At 32.9% G+C, this 18,099-nt stretch overlaps 1 long non-coding RNA gene across 1 annotated transcript; it reads right to left on the minus strand.

Annotated features, from left to right (window-relative positions):
- Window positions 1–10,289: 10,289 nt before the first annotated feature.
- Window positions 10,290–14,177, minus strand: LOC138312338 (uncharacterized). The gene is made up of 2 exons (XR_011206923.1): window positions 13,653–14,177; window positions 10,290–11,319 (listed from the first exon to the last, which is right to left on the minus strand). It is a non-coding gene; the product is annotated as an uncharacterized lncRNA (long non-coding RNA).
- Window positions 14,178–18,099: the final 3,922 nt, after the last annotated feature.

An 18,099-nucleotide genomic window follows, 5' to 3' on the forward strand; every position in this document is an offset into this window, starting at 1 on the left:
GAATATAGTATTCAGAATTAAAAACAAAATACGTGTACATTTCTTTTGGGGTACATCGTATATAAAAAATGAAAAGGTTTGTCTGTATCAGCTGATTACATGCACGCTATGAAATTAATATTTGTGAAATTTACTTTAGTAGTAAATATTGTATAGTATTTCCTGCAAGGGATTCAACGCTTTCAATGAAACATGACGCAATCTTTTTTTGATCTTTGTTGGACCTCCCTGCTTTTAGCTAACCAACATATCTAGAAAACCTTTTAGAAGGGAGACAAAATCATAAGAAGTAAATAAATAAGTACAATCTCACCGATTTTACTGATCTTAATACTTAATTCTTAAACCGCCAAAATCAATATTCAATGAACAAAATTAATGTGGTACAATTGTTCATAAAAGAATGCATTAATCGTTATAGTCCAATAATTCGATTTTGGATTAAAAATTACGTAATCAGCACATAAAGGAAAAAATGGCGTCATATGGCGTCACTTCTGATTGACTAATATAACAGCTACATGAATTCAGAGAAAAAGGTCCCCAAATGAATTCGGAAGTTTAAAAAGCTGTAGTTGTAAATTGAGTTATAAGGATTGGTTTAATAGATTTTTTATGTTATACAGATATAACACAAAATAATATGAGTGTACTCTGTTCATAAACTGCTTCGAATATACTCAGATATTTGTGTTATATCTCCATAACATATACATGTAATATATTCAAGTTAGTCCTTAACATATAAAGACTACGAAAATGTACTTTTCTTGGATGAAAGAGTCCTCTGAGCTATACATGAAGAGTCAATTACATGAGCTTGTACATATCTACTGAATGTATTTGATAAACGCACGTTTTTGCTTGATCTACACTGCACATAATATATATATATATATATATATGTTCTATTTTATATATTTTTAGCATACATTTTTGTCAATTTATGCTGTTAAAACATAATGGAACTTTTATATACTTTTACTGATATGAACTCTGCGTTTTAACTTGTTCTCTTTCCTTGACTCAAACCCATGTGGGTCGAGTGTAATGCCATTATTTCCCTAACCAGCCTCCTAAAAACAGATTTGTAAACTCATAACAATAGTTTTAATAAGCATACTCTTTTCCCGAATCTTTTTGCCTTTTTGCTGCATGCAAATTGTCATTAAGCTCAATTCATATTTACAAAGTTATCCTTTTCATAGTGCAAGATCGAGTAGTTTATATCATTACCAAGAGAAATAAGACCCCTCGCGCGCTTTCAACCGGGCCATCGAAAGTAATTTGTATAAGTTGTATAACTTGATTCGCAAATCGATATAAAATAAATAAAATTCATATAAGAGAAATAGAGAATTACCTATATAGTAAATGTCGAATAAGTCTTATTTTGCGAGCTCGTCCTATATCATGGAGATGTTACGCTGCTTTCTAAGTTTTATTTACACTGTGCATTTAAGTCATTTTGACATATGGTTTGCTGACCTATTATAGAACGTATCATATTCAGTACAGCAAAATTTACATATAAGAATATTAGTCAAATTTACATCACAAAGACCCGAATAAATAATGGTTAAAAGGGTTAAATCACACAAAAACACAAAAAAAAACTTACGTTACGTTTATGTCGTGTCTGGATTCTAATAAATGACGTATAATTTTGTGTGTGTATCCCAGTCGGTGGTAATGTCGTATAATTTCTTCTACCTCTGAAATGTGATATTAATGGAATTTATGGAAATTGTGGAAGTGTTTGCATTACATCAAATTAGACATAAATTTCCAACTATAGATGTATGAAATATGGAACATTCACCGTTTGAAAAAAATCATATTCATTGTCAAAAAAAACCACGTACGTATAGAGATGTACATGCATTGCCATATATCACAATTCGTTGAAGTCAGATATGTTTCTGCATGTAAACCAATTTTAAGTCCTGCATATCGTAAATTGGAGACAAATTTGTGACATTTCATATTTACGATACAGTACAACACAAAGGTAAAGTATATTCAAATATGTAGGTTAGTATTTTCGAAAAATTGATTTACTTTGAGTCCGAATCTTCGACCTTGACCCTGTTAATAGGACGTTAATTTAATCAATCAAACTAAATCAAAATCAAATCCGGATATAATTTTTGTTCCAATATGTCCAGTCTTATCCTTTACATCGTGTTAGGTGTCTAATCCTGAACTCTCTTAGAACTACATAGCCCAATGCTTTATCGAGTGAGCTAACTGGTCACTTACTGTAATATTGTAGCACAAAACACTTTTCTTCTGCTTATTAAGAGTTTTGCAAACAAATCTCGGTGTCTTCTCGCCCGTGAAAAATATATCGGGTAGATACCTGTACAAGGTTGACCGATCGCGAATGACCCATGAGTATATTTTACCACTGTGACCTTAAATGTAGGTATCGCCCATTTATAAAAAAGAAATCTTTTAACGATCTGAATAATTTTTTATTTGTCAAAAACAAAAATAACCCTTTTTTGTTCAGAAAACGATCCTTCGAATTTCCTATTTTTACACCAGATATTGCTAAGAAAAGGTGTTTTTTATGTTGATTTAAAAAGAAATTCTGCAAAAAGCCACCCAGATATTATCATAATTATTTATTAAATTATATGTTATTTCAATAGCGAAATTGCGTAAATACTTGAAACAATCCAGTGATACCATCACAGTTTACATAGGGAAAAAAAGGGAAAAAAACTGCATTTTTGATTCGAACTCGAACATAAACACTATCTCAAGATAACTTTTCGTACGAGTTACCTCCCTTCCGCAAACGTATGGTAAACGTTTGATGATATCTTCCATTATATGTAAATGAGCTGTACCACTGCCATGCAACACATTTTTTATATAACATAAATTATACTGCAGGTTGGGAGGGCGGGATACTAGGTAGAAAACGCAAGTCAACTGAACTCCAGCTGATAAAGTAATTGGCTAATAACTGTGAAAACCACTCTAGTTATCATTGCACTGTTACTGAAAATCTGGAGTTTCTTATAGTCTGCTGTCTGGAATACTTTTTATCCTAATTGATTAATCTTAATATAGTCCCCTTAATTTGGTAACTTCCAAATGCAAAATTTTGGTGTATACGACTTAGCATGCCTCTCTTATGAAAAGCATTGGTATTATTAATGTTTTGGTTGCAAGTTGTAAAATACTCTTATCCCTAAACGTGACATTGATTTCTTCATAGTTATAGAATTACAATGTATAAATATTGTAATTCAACTGATAAGTATGGACAACTAATTGAAGAGAGAAAACGTAGAAGCCCAAGAGCCAATTTGTTCTTTATTTTTCTTTTACAACTAACATTACTCTTGATATACGAATACATATAGCTGCATGTTATTGATATATAGGCAGTCATTTAGAGAGACGCAAGATTTCGAGAATTATAACAGTTGCAAAGGACAAAATTACCTATCTGATGTAAAGTGGTGTATGTCTCACCAAAACATACCTTAACTGACTGTGAACATAGAAACCCCTTCATATCACAACCCATTTTACTACTAAACTCACTCATCACCATGACTTTATTCAGAATGCCCCATGTAAATACATTGTACACCCGTTTAACTCGTATATCGCTATTTAACTTATATTATGTAGTCCGCGTAATTTATTGACTATATACATGAACTTATAAGAATGGTATAATATTCTGATCGAAATCGCATGAATTTGCAAATTTTATTTAATTTCTATACATCGAACCAAACGGCGTTGGAAAACGAATAACAAAAAGCATAAAAAGGCATATCCAGCCATTCTTGTTGGCTTACCCGTTCGCTACAATCAGATTAAGAATTATGAATTATGAATTCAGTCTATGACATCGAATATAGTATTCAGAATTAAAAACAAAATACGTGTACATTTCTTTTGGGGTACATCGTATATAAAAATGAAAAGGTTTGTCTGTATCAGCTGATTACATGCACGCTATGAAATTAATATTTGTGAAATTTACTTTAGTAGTAAATATTGTTATAGTATTTCCTGCAAGGGATTCAACGCTTTCAATGAAACATGACGCAATCTTTTTTTGATCTTTGTTGGACCTCCCTGCTTTTAGCTAACCAACATATCTAGAAAACCTTTTAGAAGGGAGACAAAATCATAAGAAGTAAATAAATAAGTACAATCTCACCGATTTTACTGATCTTAATACTTAATTCTTAAACCGCCAAAATCAATATTCAATGAACAAAATTAATGTGGTACAATTGTTCATAAAAGAATGCATTAATCGTTATAGTCCAATAATTCGATTTTGGCTTAAAAATTACGTAATCAGCACATAAAGGAAAAAATGGCGTCATATGGCGTCACTTCTGATTGACTAATATAACAGCTACATGAATTCAGAGAAAAAGGTCCCCAAATGAATTCGGAAGTTTAAAAAGCTGTAGTTGTAAATTGAGTTATAAGGATTGGTTTAATAGATTTTTTATGTTATACAGATATAACACAAAATAATATGAGTGTACTCTGTTCATAAACTGCTTTGAATATACTCAGATATTTGTGTTATATCTCCATAACATATACATGTAATATATTCAAGTTAGTCCTTAACATATAAAGACTACGAAAATGTACTTTTCTTGGATGAAAGAGTCCTCTGAGCTATACATGAAGAGTCAATTACATGAGCTTGTACATATCTACTGAATGTATTTGATAAACGCACGTTTTTGCTTGATCTACACTGCACATAAGATATATATATATATGTTCTATTTTATATATTTTTAGCATACATTTTTGTCAATTTATGCTGTTAAAACATAATGGAACTTTTATATACTTTTACTGATATGAACTCTGCGTTTTAACTTGTTCTCTTTCCTTGACTCAAACCCATGTGGGTCGAGTGTACTGCCATTATTTCCCTAACCAGCCTCCTAAAAACAGATTTGTAAACTCATAACAATAGTTTTAATAAGCATACTCTTTTCCCGAATCTTTTTGCCTTTTTGCTGCATGCATATTGTCATTAAGCTCAATTCATATTTACAAAGTTATCATTTTCATAGTGCAAGATCGAGTAGTAATATCATTACCAAGAGAAATAAGACCCCTCGCGCGCTTTCAACCGGGCCATCGAAAGTAATTTGTATAAGTTGTATAACTTGATTCGCAAATCGATATAAAATAAATAAAATTCATATAAGAGAAATAGAGAATTACCTATATAAGTAAATGTCGAATAAGTCTTATTTTGCGAGCTCGTCCTATATCATGGAGATGTTACGCTGCTTTCTAAGTTTTATTTACACTGTGCATTTAAGTCATTTTGACATATGGTTTGCTGACCTATTATAGAACGTATCATATTCAGTACAGCAAAATTTACATATAAGAATATTAGTCAAATTTACATCACAAAGACCCGAATAAATAATGGTTAAAAGGGTTAAATCACACAAAAACACAAAAAAAACTTACGTTACGTTTATGTCGTGTCTGGATTCTAATAAATGACGTATAATTTTGTGTGTGTATCCCAGTCGGTGGTAATGTCGTATAATTTCTTCTACCTCTGAAATGTGATATTAATGGAATTTATGGAAATTGTGGAAGTGTTTGCATTACATCAAATTAGACATAAATTTCCAACTATAGATGTATGAAATATGGAACATTCACCGTTTGAAAAAAATCATATTCATTGTCAAAAAAACCACGTACGTATAGAGATGTACATGCATTGCCATATATCACAATTCGTTGAAGTCAGATATATGTTTCTGCATGTAAACCAATTTTAAGTCCTGCATATCGTAAATTGGAGACAAATTTGTGACATTTCATATTTACGATACAGTACAACACAAAGGTAAAGTATATTCAAATATGTAGGTTAGTATTTTCGAAAAATTGATTTACTTTGAGTCAGAATCTTCGACCTTGACCCTGTTAATAGGACGTTAATTTAATCAATCAAACTAAATCAAAATCAAATCCGGATATAATTTTTGTTCCAATATGTCCAGTCTTATCCTTTACATCGTGTTAGGTGTCTAATCCTGAACTCTCTTAGAACTATATAGCCCAATGCTTTATCGAGTGAGCTAACTGGTCACTTACTGTAATATTGTAGCACAAAACACTTTTCTTCTGCTTATTAAGAGTTTTGCAAACAAATCTCGGTGTCTTATCGCCCGTGAAAATATATCGGGTAGATACCTGTACAAAGTTGACCGGTCGCGAATGACCCATGAGTATATTTTACCACTGTGACCTTAAATGTAGGTATCGCCCATTTATAAAAAAGAAATCTTTTAACGATCTGAATAATTTTTTATTTGTCAAAAACAAAAATAACCCTTTTTGTTCAGAAAACGATCCTTCGAATTTCCTATTTTTACACCAGATATTGCTAAGAAAAGGTGTTTTTTATGTTGATTTAAAAAGAAATTCTGCAAAAAGCCACCCAGATATTATCATAATTATTTATTAAATTATATGTTATTTCAATAGCGAAATTGCGTAAATACTTGAAACAATCCAGTGATACCATCACAGTTTACATAGGGAAAAAAGGGAAAAAACTGCATTTTTGATTCGAACTCGAACATAAACACTATCTCAAGATAACTTTTCGTACGAGTTACCTCCCTTCCGCAAACGTATGGTAAACGTTTGATGATATCTTCCATTATATGTAAATGAGCTGTACCACTGCCATGCAACACATTTTTTATATAACATAAATTATACTGCAGGTTGGGAGGGCGGGATACTAGGTAGAAACGCAAGTCAGCTGAACTCCAATTTGTCTCTGATAAAGTAATTGGCTAATATCTGTGAAAACCACTCTAGTTATCATTGCACTGTTACTGGAAAATCTGGAGTTTCTTATAGTCTGCTGTCTGGAATACTTTTTATCCTAATTGATTAATCTTAATATAGTCCCCTTCAAAATTTGCGTAACTTCCTAAATGCAAAATTTTGGTGTATACGACTTAGCATGCCTCTCTTATGAAATCACTCTGGCATTGGTATTAGTTAATGTTTTGGTGCAAGTTGTAAAATACTCTTATCCCTAAACGTGACATTGATTTCTTCATAGTTATAGAATTACAATGTATAAATATTGTAATTCCACTGATAAGTATGGACAACTAATTGAAGAGAGAAAACGTAGAAGCCCAAGAGCCAATTTGTTCTTTACTTTTCTTTTACAACTAACATTACTCTTGATATACGAATACATATAGCTGCATGTTATTGATATATAGGCAGTCATTTAGAGAGACGCAAGATTTCGAGAATTATAACAGTTGCAAAGGACAAAATTACCTATCTGATGTAAAGTGGTGCATGTCTCACCAAAACATACCTTAACTGACTGTGAACATAGAAACCCCTTCATATCACAACCCATTTTACTACTAAACTCACTCATCACCATGACTTTATTCAGAATGCCCCATGTAAATACATTGTACACCCGTTTAACTCGTATATCGCTATTTAACTTATATTATGTAGTCCGCGTAATTTATTGACTATATACATGAACTTATAAGAATGGTATAATATTCTGATCGAAATCGCATGAATTTGCAAATTTTATTTAATTTCTATACATCGAACCAAACGACGTTGGAAAACGAATAACAAAAAGCATAAAAAGGCATATTCAGTCATTCTTGTTGGCTTACCCGTTCGCTACAATCAGATTAAGAATTATGAATTATGAATTCAGTCTATGACATCGAATATAGTATTCAGAATTAAAAACAAAATACGTGTACATTTCTTTTGGGGTACATCGTATATAAAAAATGAAAAGGTTTGTCTGTATCAGCTGATTACATGCACGCTATGAAATTAATATTTGTGAAATTTACTTTAGTAGTAAATATTGTATAGTATTTCCTGCAAGGGATTCAACGCTTTCAATGAAACATGACGCAATCTTTTTTTGATCTTTGTTGGACCTCCCTGCTTTTAGCTAACCAACATATCTAGAAAACCTTTTAGAAGGGAGACAAAATCATAAGAAGTAAATAAATAAGTACAATCTCACCGATTTTACTGATCTTAATACTTAATTCTTAAACCGCCAAAATCAATATTCAATGAACAAAATTAATGTGGTACAATTGTTCATAAAAGAATGCATTAATCGTTATAGTCCAATAATTCGATTTTGGCTTAAAAATTACGTAATCAGCACATAAAGGAAAAAATGGCGTCATATGGCGTCACTTCTGATTGACTAATATAACAGCTACATGAATTCCGAGAAAAAGGTCCCCAAATGAATTCGGAAGTTTAAAAAGCTGTAGTTGTAAATTGAGTTATAAGGATTGGTTTAATAGATTTTTTATGTTATACAGATATAACACAAAATAATATGAGTGTACTCTGTTCATAAACTGCTTCGAATATACTCAGATATTTGTGTTATATCTCCATAACATATACATGTAATATATTCAAGTTAGTCCTTAACATATAAAGACTACGAAAATGTACTTTTCTTGGATGAAAGAGTCCTCTGAGCTATACATGAAGAGTCAATTACATGAGCTTGTACATATCTACTGAATGTATTTGATAAACGCACGTTTTTGCTTGATCTACACTGCACATAAGATATATATATATATATGTTCTATTTTATATATTTTTAGCATACATTTTTGTCAATTTATGCTGTTAAAACATAATGGAACTTTTATATACTTTTACTGATATGAACTCTGCGTTTTAACTTGTTCTCTTTCCTTGACTCAAACCCAAGTGGGTCGAGTACTGCCATTATTTCCCTAACCAGCCTCCTAAAAACAGATTTGTAAACTCATAACAATAGTTTTAATAAGCATACTCTTTTCCCGAATCTTTTTGCCTTTTTGCTGCATGCAAATTGTCATTAAGCTCAATTCATATTTACAAAGTTATCATTTTCATAGTGCAAGATCGAGTAGTAATATCATTACCAAGAGAAATAAGACCCCTCGCGCGCTTTCAACCGGGCCATCGAAAGTAATTTGTATAAGTTGTATAACTTGATTCGCAAATCGATATAAAATAAATAAAATTCATATAAGAGAAATAGAGAATTACCTATATAAGTAAATGTCGAATAAGTCTTATTTTGCGAGCTCGTCCTATATCATGGAGATGTTACGCTGCTTTCTAAGTTTTATTTACACTGTGCATTTAAGTCATTTTGACATATGGTTTGCTGACCTATTATAGAACGTATAACGCGATTCCAAATAAGATGAAACTATTTCACCTTTCCCATTTAAGCCATTAAGAAGCGATTTTGAGTCATTTCCTACTTTTTTCGAAATTGGGATACTTTGAGGAAAGGATATTGCTATATGTTTGCCTTTTCCTTGTCTTCACATGTAGCATATTCCCTACAATGTCTTATTTTTCTACATTGTCTTGCCTTTCAATGTAGCGTATTCCCTACATCGTCTGATATATTGAGATGCAAAGTTACATGGGGTTTCAATGTAGCGAATTCCCTACATCACACATTTTTCTGAAAACGTTCGAAAGATTCATATATATGGATCTTCAATGTAGGGGATTTCCTACTTCGTACAATTTTTTGAAAACGTCCGAAAGATTCAGAAACCTTGCGTTCAAATGTAGCGAATCCCCTACGTCCGAAAGGTTCAGATACATGTACCTTGCGTTTCAATGTAGCGAATCCCCTACATCGTTTCAAAAATTTGGATGCAAAGATCCCTGGCCTATCAATGTAGCGAATTCCCTACGTCGTCTGAAATAATGAGGTATATATATGCTTGGCCTCTCAATGTAGGGAATTCCCTACATTCTCAATGTAGGGAATTCCCTACATTGTGTATCTTTTTGAAAATGGCCGTTAAGTTCATATACCGTGCGCTTCAATGTAGCGAATTCCCTACGTCGTCTGAAATATTGAGATGCAAAAAAAAACATTGTCTTTCAATGTAGCGAATTGGCTACATCGTACTAAACGCCTGAAAGGTTCATATACATAGATTTTCAATGTTGGGAATTCCCTACATCGTTTTAAAAATGGAGATGCAAAGATCCCTGGCCTCTCAATGTAGCGAATTCCCTACATCGTACAAGTTTCGAAAAATGTCCGAATTAATCATACACATGTATATTTATTCCTCGAAAGTAGTGATCTGTCTCTCTCAAGGTAGGGACTATTCTATATTATATAAATGTTAACGTATGCGATATATAAAAAATACACATAACGCAAACACAGTGTCTACTGTACATTTAATATTTTTATTCAGTTAGGAGACATTCAGTTTTTATTCTAGTGGCGGATAAAAGCAAAGTGGTTGCGTTACTTTACCGACCGCTGACTTTATTGCTAGTCTATATTATTCAACTACATTTGTCCGAACCATAATTGTGAGAACGGATACGAACACTAACTAATAGATGTATATGTTTCCACCTGAATCTGTCTAATTAGGAACCCGACATAAATATTTCGGAACGGAACGGTACTTTAATATACACATACATGTATGTATTGATATGTTCTAGCTGATTTTATCGGCATGACAATTTGGTAGAAAACATTTACAGGTATAATCCCAATGGTATCGGTAATGTTTAACTGAAATTCACTTGGCCAGGCACACACTCCCAATGGGGCACATTGACATGGGTTTTAGAAACAAAATATATACCTAACTTTGTTGTTGTATATTGGTAACTAGTTATCATATTTGAACACAAAGAGCTATATTGCATGCCTGCACACGAAGGAAGCAAAACTCATTTCACAATAAGTCTTATTACATTGCTTGTATCTGTATGCGTAGTCTTATTAAAAGGTAACGGCTTTATCAAATGCTTTCATCTACTAACATTGTTTTATAATGTTAAGGTATCTACACAGGTATATAGAATATATGGAGATTAGCAAAGTATATGTGTTCAGAAAAGTAAGCATAAAATCGCAATGTTTTGTTTTGTTGGAACCCCCTTTACTCGAAGTTGAAATTTGATTTTGTTTAAACTAAAACATCATGATCAGCTGTTGTTTTTTTCTAGTAGTAGAAACGGAATGAAAATTGTTTTTTTTGTTTTGTGTTTCACAATAAGAGTTTTACTGTCTTCCGAAAAGTTCAATGGCACGATACACATATTGTATTTCTAATCAAAATTATATGAGTCTCTTTTCCAAACATTCTCTTCAAGGTTTTTCATTACTCTTCCCTCAGCTTTTGTTTTCTTTGGTGACCAAGTTTGTTGTTATCGAGTTGTATTCCACAATAATGATCTCTGAAAGATAAAAAGATAGATTATCCTATATTTCATACAGAACTGGACTAAATGCGTTTATAATATTTACTAAATAAAAAACCCAAAGGAAACTTTGCCTAGGTCATTTGCAAATATATTTGCTTCTCATGATAGATCTGTCCAATGATGTGAAACATTAGTTCAACCGGGTTATCTGACCGCAACCATCCTGGCCGGTTTATGATATCTTATACAGCTGTATTGCTCGTTCTAATGAAATACACATATATATACGGTGTGTCCCAAAAGACATGTCCCGTCTTAAACAGACAATAACAAACTTTTGCAATACGAAACCTTTATTTTTAATGCAAAATGTTTTTGAGAGCATGAGTATCCTAATTTAACTTATTGTATGTGTGATAACGTCATAATGGAAATTATGGCGTCATCGATATTGTCACGATCCAATGACCTTCCATCAACATGAAGATTCAGGCTGAAATTATTGAAGTCTACTATGCGACCGAGAAAAAGATAGTTTGCCAGGTTGTTATATATCGCTATACAAAGCAGGTTATTACCGTTCTTATATGTATGATATAAACATCAAATCCTCCTTCTATTGAAACACCTATTTTTTATTATCATTATCATTATCTTATTTTCTCCGTATTGGAACCGAATAATAAAATAATGTTCCATTTCAATTCTATGGCTCAAAATCATCACTATTCTGATTGTTGTACTGGCAAAATTTAATGACAATCAAAGACATCATTTCTGAAAAATTTAGATTTTTGTCTCCCAGATTTATGTTTAAGACATTTTTGGTATTTAGCTCTGTACCTCTGTACACATAAACTTAGTGGAACACAGCTGCTTGCAATGTTTGTTTCATTTTATTGTGATAAGTGATACGTCAATCTGAGAACTATTGTTTTATTATAATTTCTAAAGGGGGAGTTCAAATATGTAACAATACTATTTAGATATAAACAAATGGTATTTATGTATTTTACTCTGTTTATACTCCATTTTCGTCTAAAACGAAAAAACAAGGTCACCATTACGTAGAAACATTCAGATTATTACAACTATCAGCTTGAAATTACAAATCAATTTCAGAGTTCCCAAAATTTATAATACTTCGATTACCGTTTTCTAATTCTTACGCAGATTAACAGTTACCCTAAGCGCATGGCAGCAAATACAGTACTGAATAGATCACGAATTTTTTGTCCATTTTCAAAATATTATTTATTTTGAATAGCTTTTATGTCAGATATTTTTGGATATAATCTAAGATGTGCAAAATGAGTCAGTTGTTGGTTACAGATGTACGTCTAACACAATGAATTATGACTTCTTTACGATACAAAAACATTCTCTTAAAACAACACGTACATTGTAAAGAACGACATATGTATCTTTAACAAGTACTTATTGATATATTTGGTCGTATATGAGCTGTGGCCTGCAGTGATAATGATAGATCTCGGTACCAGCGAACCATATCAATAATATTAATAGCAAATTTATTTAAACTTGATACCTCATTGAGCCAATAGCTCATCTCGCATGTGGTCGACAAAGGGGGTCTGGTGAGGTAGTTCATATTATATGCTTATGTATATAGTGTTATTAACAGCTTTCCTCGTGTATAACAGAAACACGATACGTTGAAATCTATAATCTATTCAGATATATTAATCTATGCAGCACTTCGCCTAGCTAAATGTACAAAAATTGAAAGCGATTAATAATTGTAAAAATACAAACATAAATATCTTTGACCTGTGAAACAATACGAATCCGTTTTTAAAGTCGAAATATACAATGGACGAGTGTACGTTTGTCGGAATAATCGATTGTATAGCGGGGATGTACATGCACTTATTTTTTGTTTTGTTTCTATCAGTCGCAATACTGTGGCTTGTACTTTTAAGGATTTGAACGGAAACGTTCTGTGAAGTACGTGCCATATTTTCTGATCTCTGATACAGTTTAACCGGTAGCGTTGCGGAGTGGAAATACATAACAAATATCAATCATGAAGTATCGACATCAATATTGAGTTACTGGTTTTCATTCTACTGCTTATACATTTGTATAGGCACATCTATTCGTAATACTGGCATTACACACAATCACATATCGAAATAGCCAAATTAAAACATGTGATAGGATTTCAAATAAACAAAAACGTCCGAGGGGTTATACTGTTTACCAGTTATCATTTTATACACCTATTTTCTGTTACATAAATGTTAAAAACATATCTAACTTAAAAACATAACAATGTTCAAATGGTATATTTAAAATGTATTGTTATAAAATCTAAAAATAATTCATCTAGAACACTGTGTTACCTTGAAAGAATCCACATCACTGTTTCTTTTCATTGTCTTAATCCTCCTTTTTTGTTTTCCACAAAGGATTAGATTCCTCTCATTTAAATCCGAATTCATTACTTGTCTTGTTTTTTCTTCACTTTTAACGAACGTAATCCGATTACGTTCGTTACTATCACTATCCTTCTTTAACACCCACCGTCGTATACATGTACGTATGTGAACGCGGTACATGTAAACCTCGTACACACATATGTAGATACACCGATGCATGCGTCCAGTGGTGTTTACTTGTTGGCCAATCACACAGGAAGATTAATAAGCACATTTTCGTAGGCTCTACAAAATGGTTGGTCAATTGTTACACAATTGCCTTTAAGTGCTATTTAATCATCTCATGTTAACCGCCAGAAAACATTCATACGTTGTCATGAATCTTTTCGACAAATTTATTTATACAGTACCCATATGCAGTTTTCTAATAAAGCTTATCTACATTTGCAATTGTATTCCTTACTACAAAATACATGTCCGACCGCTCACCGTATGCTGTTTTCTTGCACAACGTAATCAAATTCAAACTTATTGGATACAATAATTACAAATATTTCACTCAACATTCAAAAATTAATTTTCGAAAAACACATACAACATTATAATATTTCATCAGCGGTCGTGTAAAATACATACACTCACAATAGAAGTCCCTATTACATGGTTGCAAATTGTCACATTCGCAATCACATATGATTTATAAGTTGTCCACAAATAGTATTTGTTAACTATACAGAAGCTACACACCTTACAACTCATATTATACAATAATAGAATATGATCCGAGATTAAGAGAGGATCGTTTTCCATCGCCTCAAATATTAACTTTGCTAATTTACGTAGATCATTTATATTATCGCAACATACATATATATAATAATGGTATTAACTAGTAATAGATTAGTTACGCCGCTGAACAAATATCTTCAGAGAAATAGTTACGATCGAGGTTTAAAATCAACAATGCGACCCGCAGCATTAAAAAAATTGATGTAATCATATTTTTGTATGTGCTGTTCTATTGTACAAAAATGTGCTGTTGTGTGGCAGCTTTATAAATAGCGATGACAAGAAGCAAATGTCAAATTCATACTGACCATCTTGTTTTCTCATCAAACCCATATTTTAATGATTTAAATAATTTTATTGCAATAAGTTTTTCAACTTCTCTCCATATGCATATTGCATATGCAGCGACGGCATGCAATTGGTTTTGACAAAACTCCACTTTTACGATTTCTGAGAAATGGAGATAGCACGAATTTTATTACATACGGACGGCCGAACATGATAACCCATTACCGTAACCCATAATCTGGTGATGCTGGCTAAAAATGATGTTTTTGTCAATTATCAAGCAAATTTAATTAGTACACAGTAAAACATTGCTTTAACCTTACAAAACGCTAACGCATGTGATATAAATAGTTTCAGTGCCGCTAAAACTTCAGTCGGAGTTTCGGCTATAAAACGTATCTTGCAACGCGTCCGTGTATATTGTATAAATTAGGATCTTGTTTGTATTGTTCAGCAACCAGCTGCCTTTAACGAGAACTTAGATTATTGGCATGACCTTAGAGATAGGGGGAGGGAAGGAGAAAAGAAAGCAGTGCCTAGTCAGCACCCTCGAGCGCACTACCATAAATCTGCAAGGACATAAGAACAAATTCCCAGGTCGCCTTGCAGATGTTCAGTGCGGATGTGAAAGACCGCTATCACTTCTCATCCCATTAGCTACACAATTCTAATCCTTTTGATGGCACTACCATAACATATTTGAAATGTGTGGGGCACCGCGAGGTTGGGGTGATGTATATGTGGTCGGTCGTGGTCAGTAACATCTCGGCGATGCGCAAGTACACACAATTTAACTGGGCTTCATATATCGCATACATGTAATTATTGAAATGTTTAACAATTAAGATTAAAGTACAAAGTTCCAACATATTGTCACAAATATTCAAACAAAGTTAAATGGAAAGAGAGTTCAAATTGTTCTCATAAGTGTTGAACATAGATATTAGTTCATTTATTCATAATTTATCACCATTCTTACAAAGAGGCTCGAGTTCACAATCCCTGTTTCTAGTAATATATAATTATATATTTATTTTATTATTATAAAGGTATTTACTACTAATATGACATATATACATTTGTATGTTGTTGTACGTTATGTGTTGTCGATCCAAAGGTTTACACTTGTATTTTATGTTGATATTAATCATATGTGTAAATTGCAACTCAGGTATTCAAATCATATACATGTATTTGACGATTTGACACTGTAATCATGTCAGGACATCGATCGGCCCACATCAGCACCCTGTGTCCTGTACCCTATATAATCTACAACTTTGGAAAACATTGGTAATATGAGTAGGATGATCAAATATATGTAAAACACTTCACATATAGATTTTAAATGTGTCTTTATGTCGATTATAAAAGTGTGAATGTTATGGTCAATGATGATGCTAGAGCGTTGGAGAAAATCCCCAGCATGCCATGAGTTGTGATATTTATTAGATATCGTATTAATGAACAAATGCCTGTAATAATAATTATATTTCATCATATGATTTACCATTATAATGATACCTGGATAATTCGATGATAATTCAATTAGTGATGCAGACTAATTGCTTTGAAAACATCGATACAGATAATTGTTGATGCTTATATGACATAACTGATACTGAAATGTTTTCGGTTAATGTTTATTATTCAACGGCAGCCATCTTAAAGTTTTATCGGAAATAGTTTTTGTTGACACCATCAACTATGTTCCCACCAAGTTCCATGTGTTTACCATAAAATGCAGTATTCCACTTAATATTGTTGTTAGCTGTTAACTATATTTCATAGATTCCGATATTTTGTTGGTTTGTTTGATCAATTAACGTCATATTAACAGCAAGGGTTATGTTATATTTGCGAGTGTAGCGTTTGTGAAGTGTGCGATGTGTGTTTTGAGAGACTGTGGTATATTCGTGTTGTGTAGTCTTGTATAGTGGAATTATTGCACTTTTTTATAATGCTATATCGCTGATATTATGGAGCATCCTGCCAAGGACACTAGGCACCCCTCCCGGTCACATTATACTGACAACGGGAGAAACTGTCGTTCTACTTTCTGTATCCTGAGCACTAAGCAGAAACTACCACTCGGCCAGGGGACAGTTTATTTGTTTGTTTGAGTTTTACGGCCCATCGTCAACTAAGGTCATTAAGAGCGAAATTGCTAGAAATGTAGAGTAGTAGTTTTAAAGATCTAAATAGAAGATGAATAATTCCTGTATCTAAAAGATTAGGATAAGACATAGGCACGTAATTTGAACTAAAACACAGATTGTAGATTTAGAATTTAATAAATGGACAATGCAATCCAAGAGTACATTAAAATTTGCATCGAATATCGGAAACAAACCAGTTCTAATGGAAGTCAGATTAGTTGGTTTTACTGTGATATGCCAGAGAAGCCCACTGAAGTGAAATGTATATGAAATGTTCAAACTCACTTGCTGTCTTCCATAACTTATTGTGGTCGGGCGTCTTGTATGCCGAACCATGGCTCGTGTCAGTGTAGTAAAGACATTTTTGTCTAAAACTACCCAAATCGTTCTTACAGTAGTGTGTTTATATTATTTGGTGCATGTTCCTGTCTAAATATAATTTTACCAACTCCTCAGTGGTTATGTATTGCATTTGATTAACGTTCATGACTTTGGCTCGGGTACAGGTTCAGCGTACATGTTATATTCGCTTTTTGCACGGTGTCGATTTTGTTTGTTTGTTTGCATAATTAACGTCGTCCCATGTATGTGGTGTGTTGCGTTTTTGCGAAGTGGCGTGTTTTGGGAGACTGTGGTTATATTTCATGTGTTGTCTTCTTGTATTGTGGAACCGCCGAAGACACCAAGAAACATACCCCGCCCGGTCACATTATACTGACAAACGGGCAAAACCAGTCGTCCCACTTCCTGTATGCTGAGCGCTAAGCAGGATCAGAAACTACCACTTTTAAAGACTTTCGGTTGTGTCTCTCAGCAAGGGGACAGAACCTAGAGCCTTCCTCACAGGGGCGAATTGTGCCTCAACTCTATAACGGTGTCTATGGAGGCATTAGGAAAGATAAAGTCAGTTAGGAAGGAAGAGAAAAGATAAGAATCCTAAATTAGTGGCCTTTTACGATCATGCAATAGGTGCAGCAGGTACAATTCTAACGCCCTACCTGCAGGCCAGAACGGTAGCAATCAAAATACTTAACAATGTCGTGGAATTTGTCAATATTTCTTGTTATATATTTCATAAGGAATATATAGAACAACACATTTTATGTAATATTATGCTTGGTGGTTATGTATCAGAATTAGCCTCATTGAATTGTCCCTTTAAAAGGTTGTTTGGT

The sequence above is a fragment of the Argopecten irradians genome, unplaced genomic scaffold, assembly GCF_041381155.1.
Source record: "Argopecten irradians isolate NY unplaced genomic scaffold, Ai_NY scaffold_0281, whole genome shotgun sequence".
NCBI classification, from domain to species: Eukaryota; Metazoa; Mollusca; class Bivalvia; order Pectinida; family Pectinidae; genus Argopecten; species Argopecten irradians.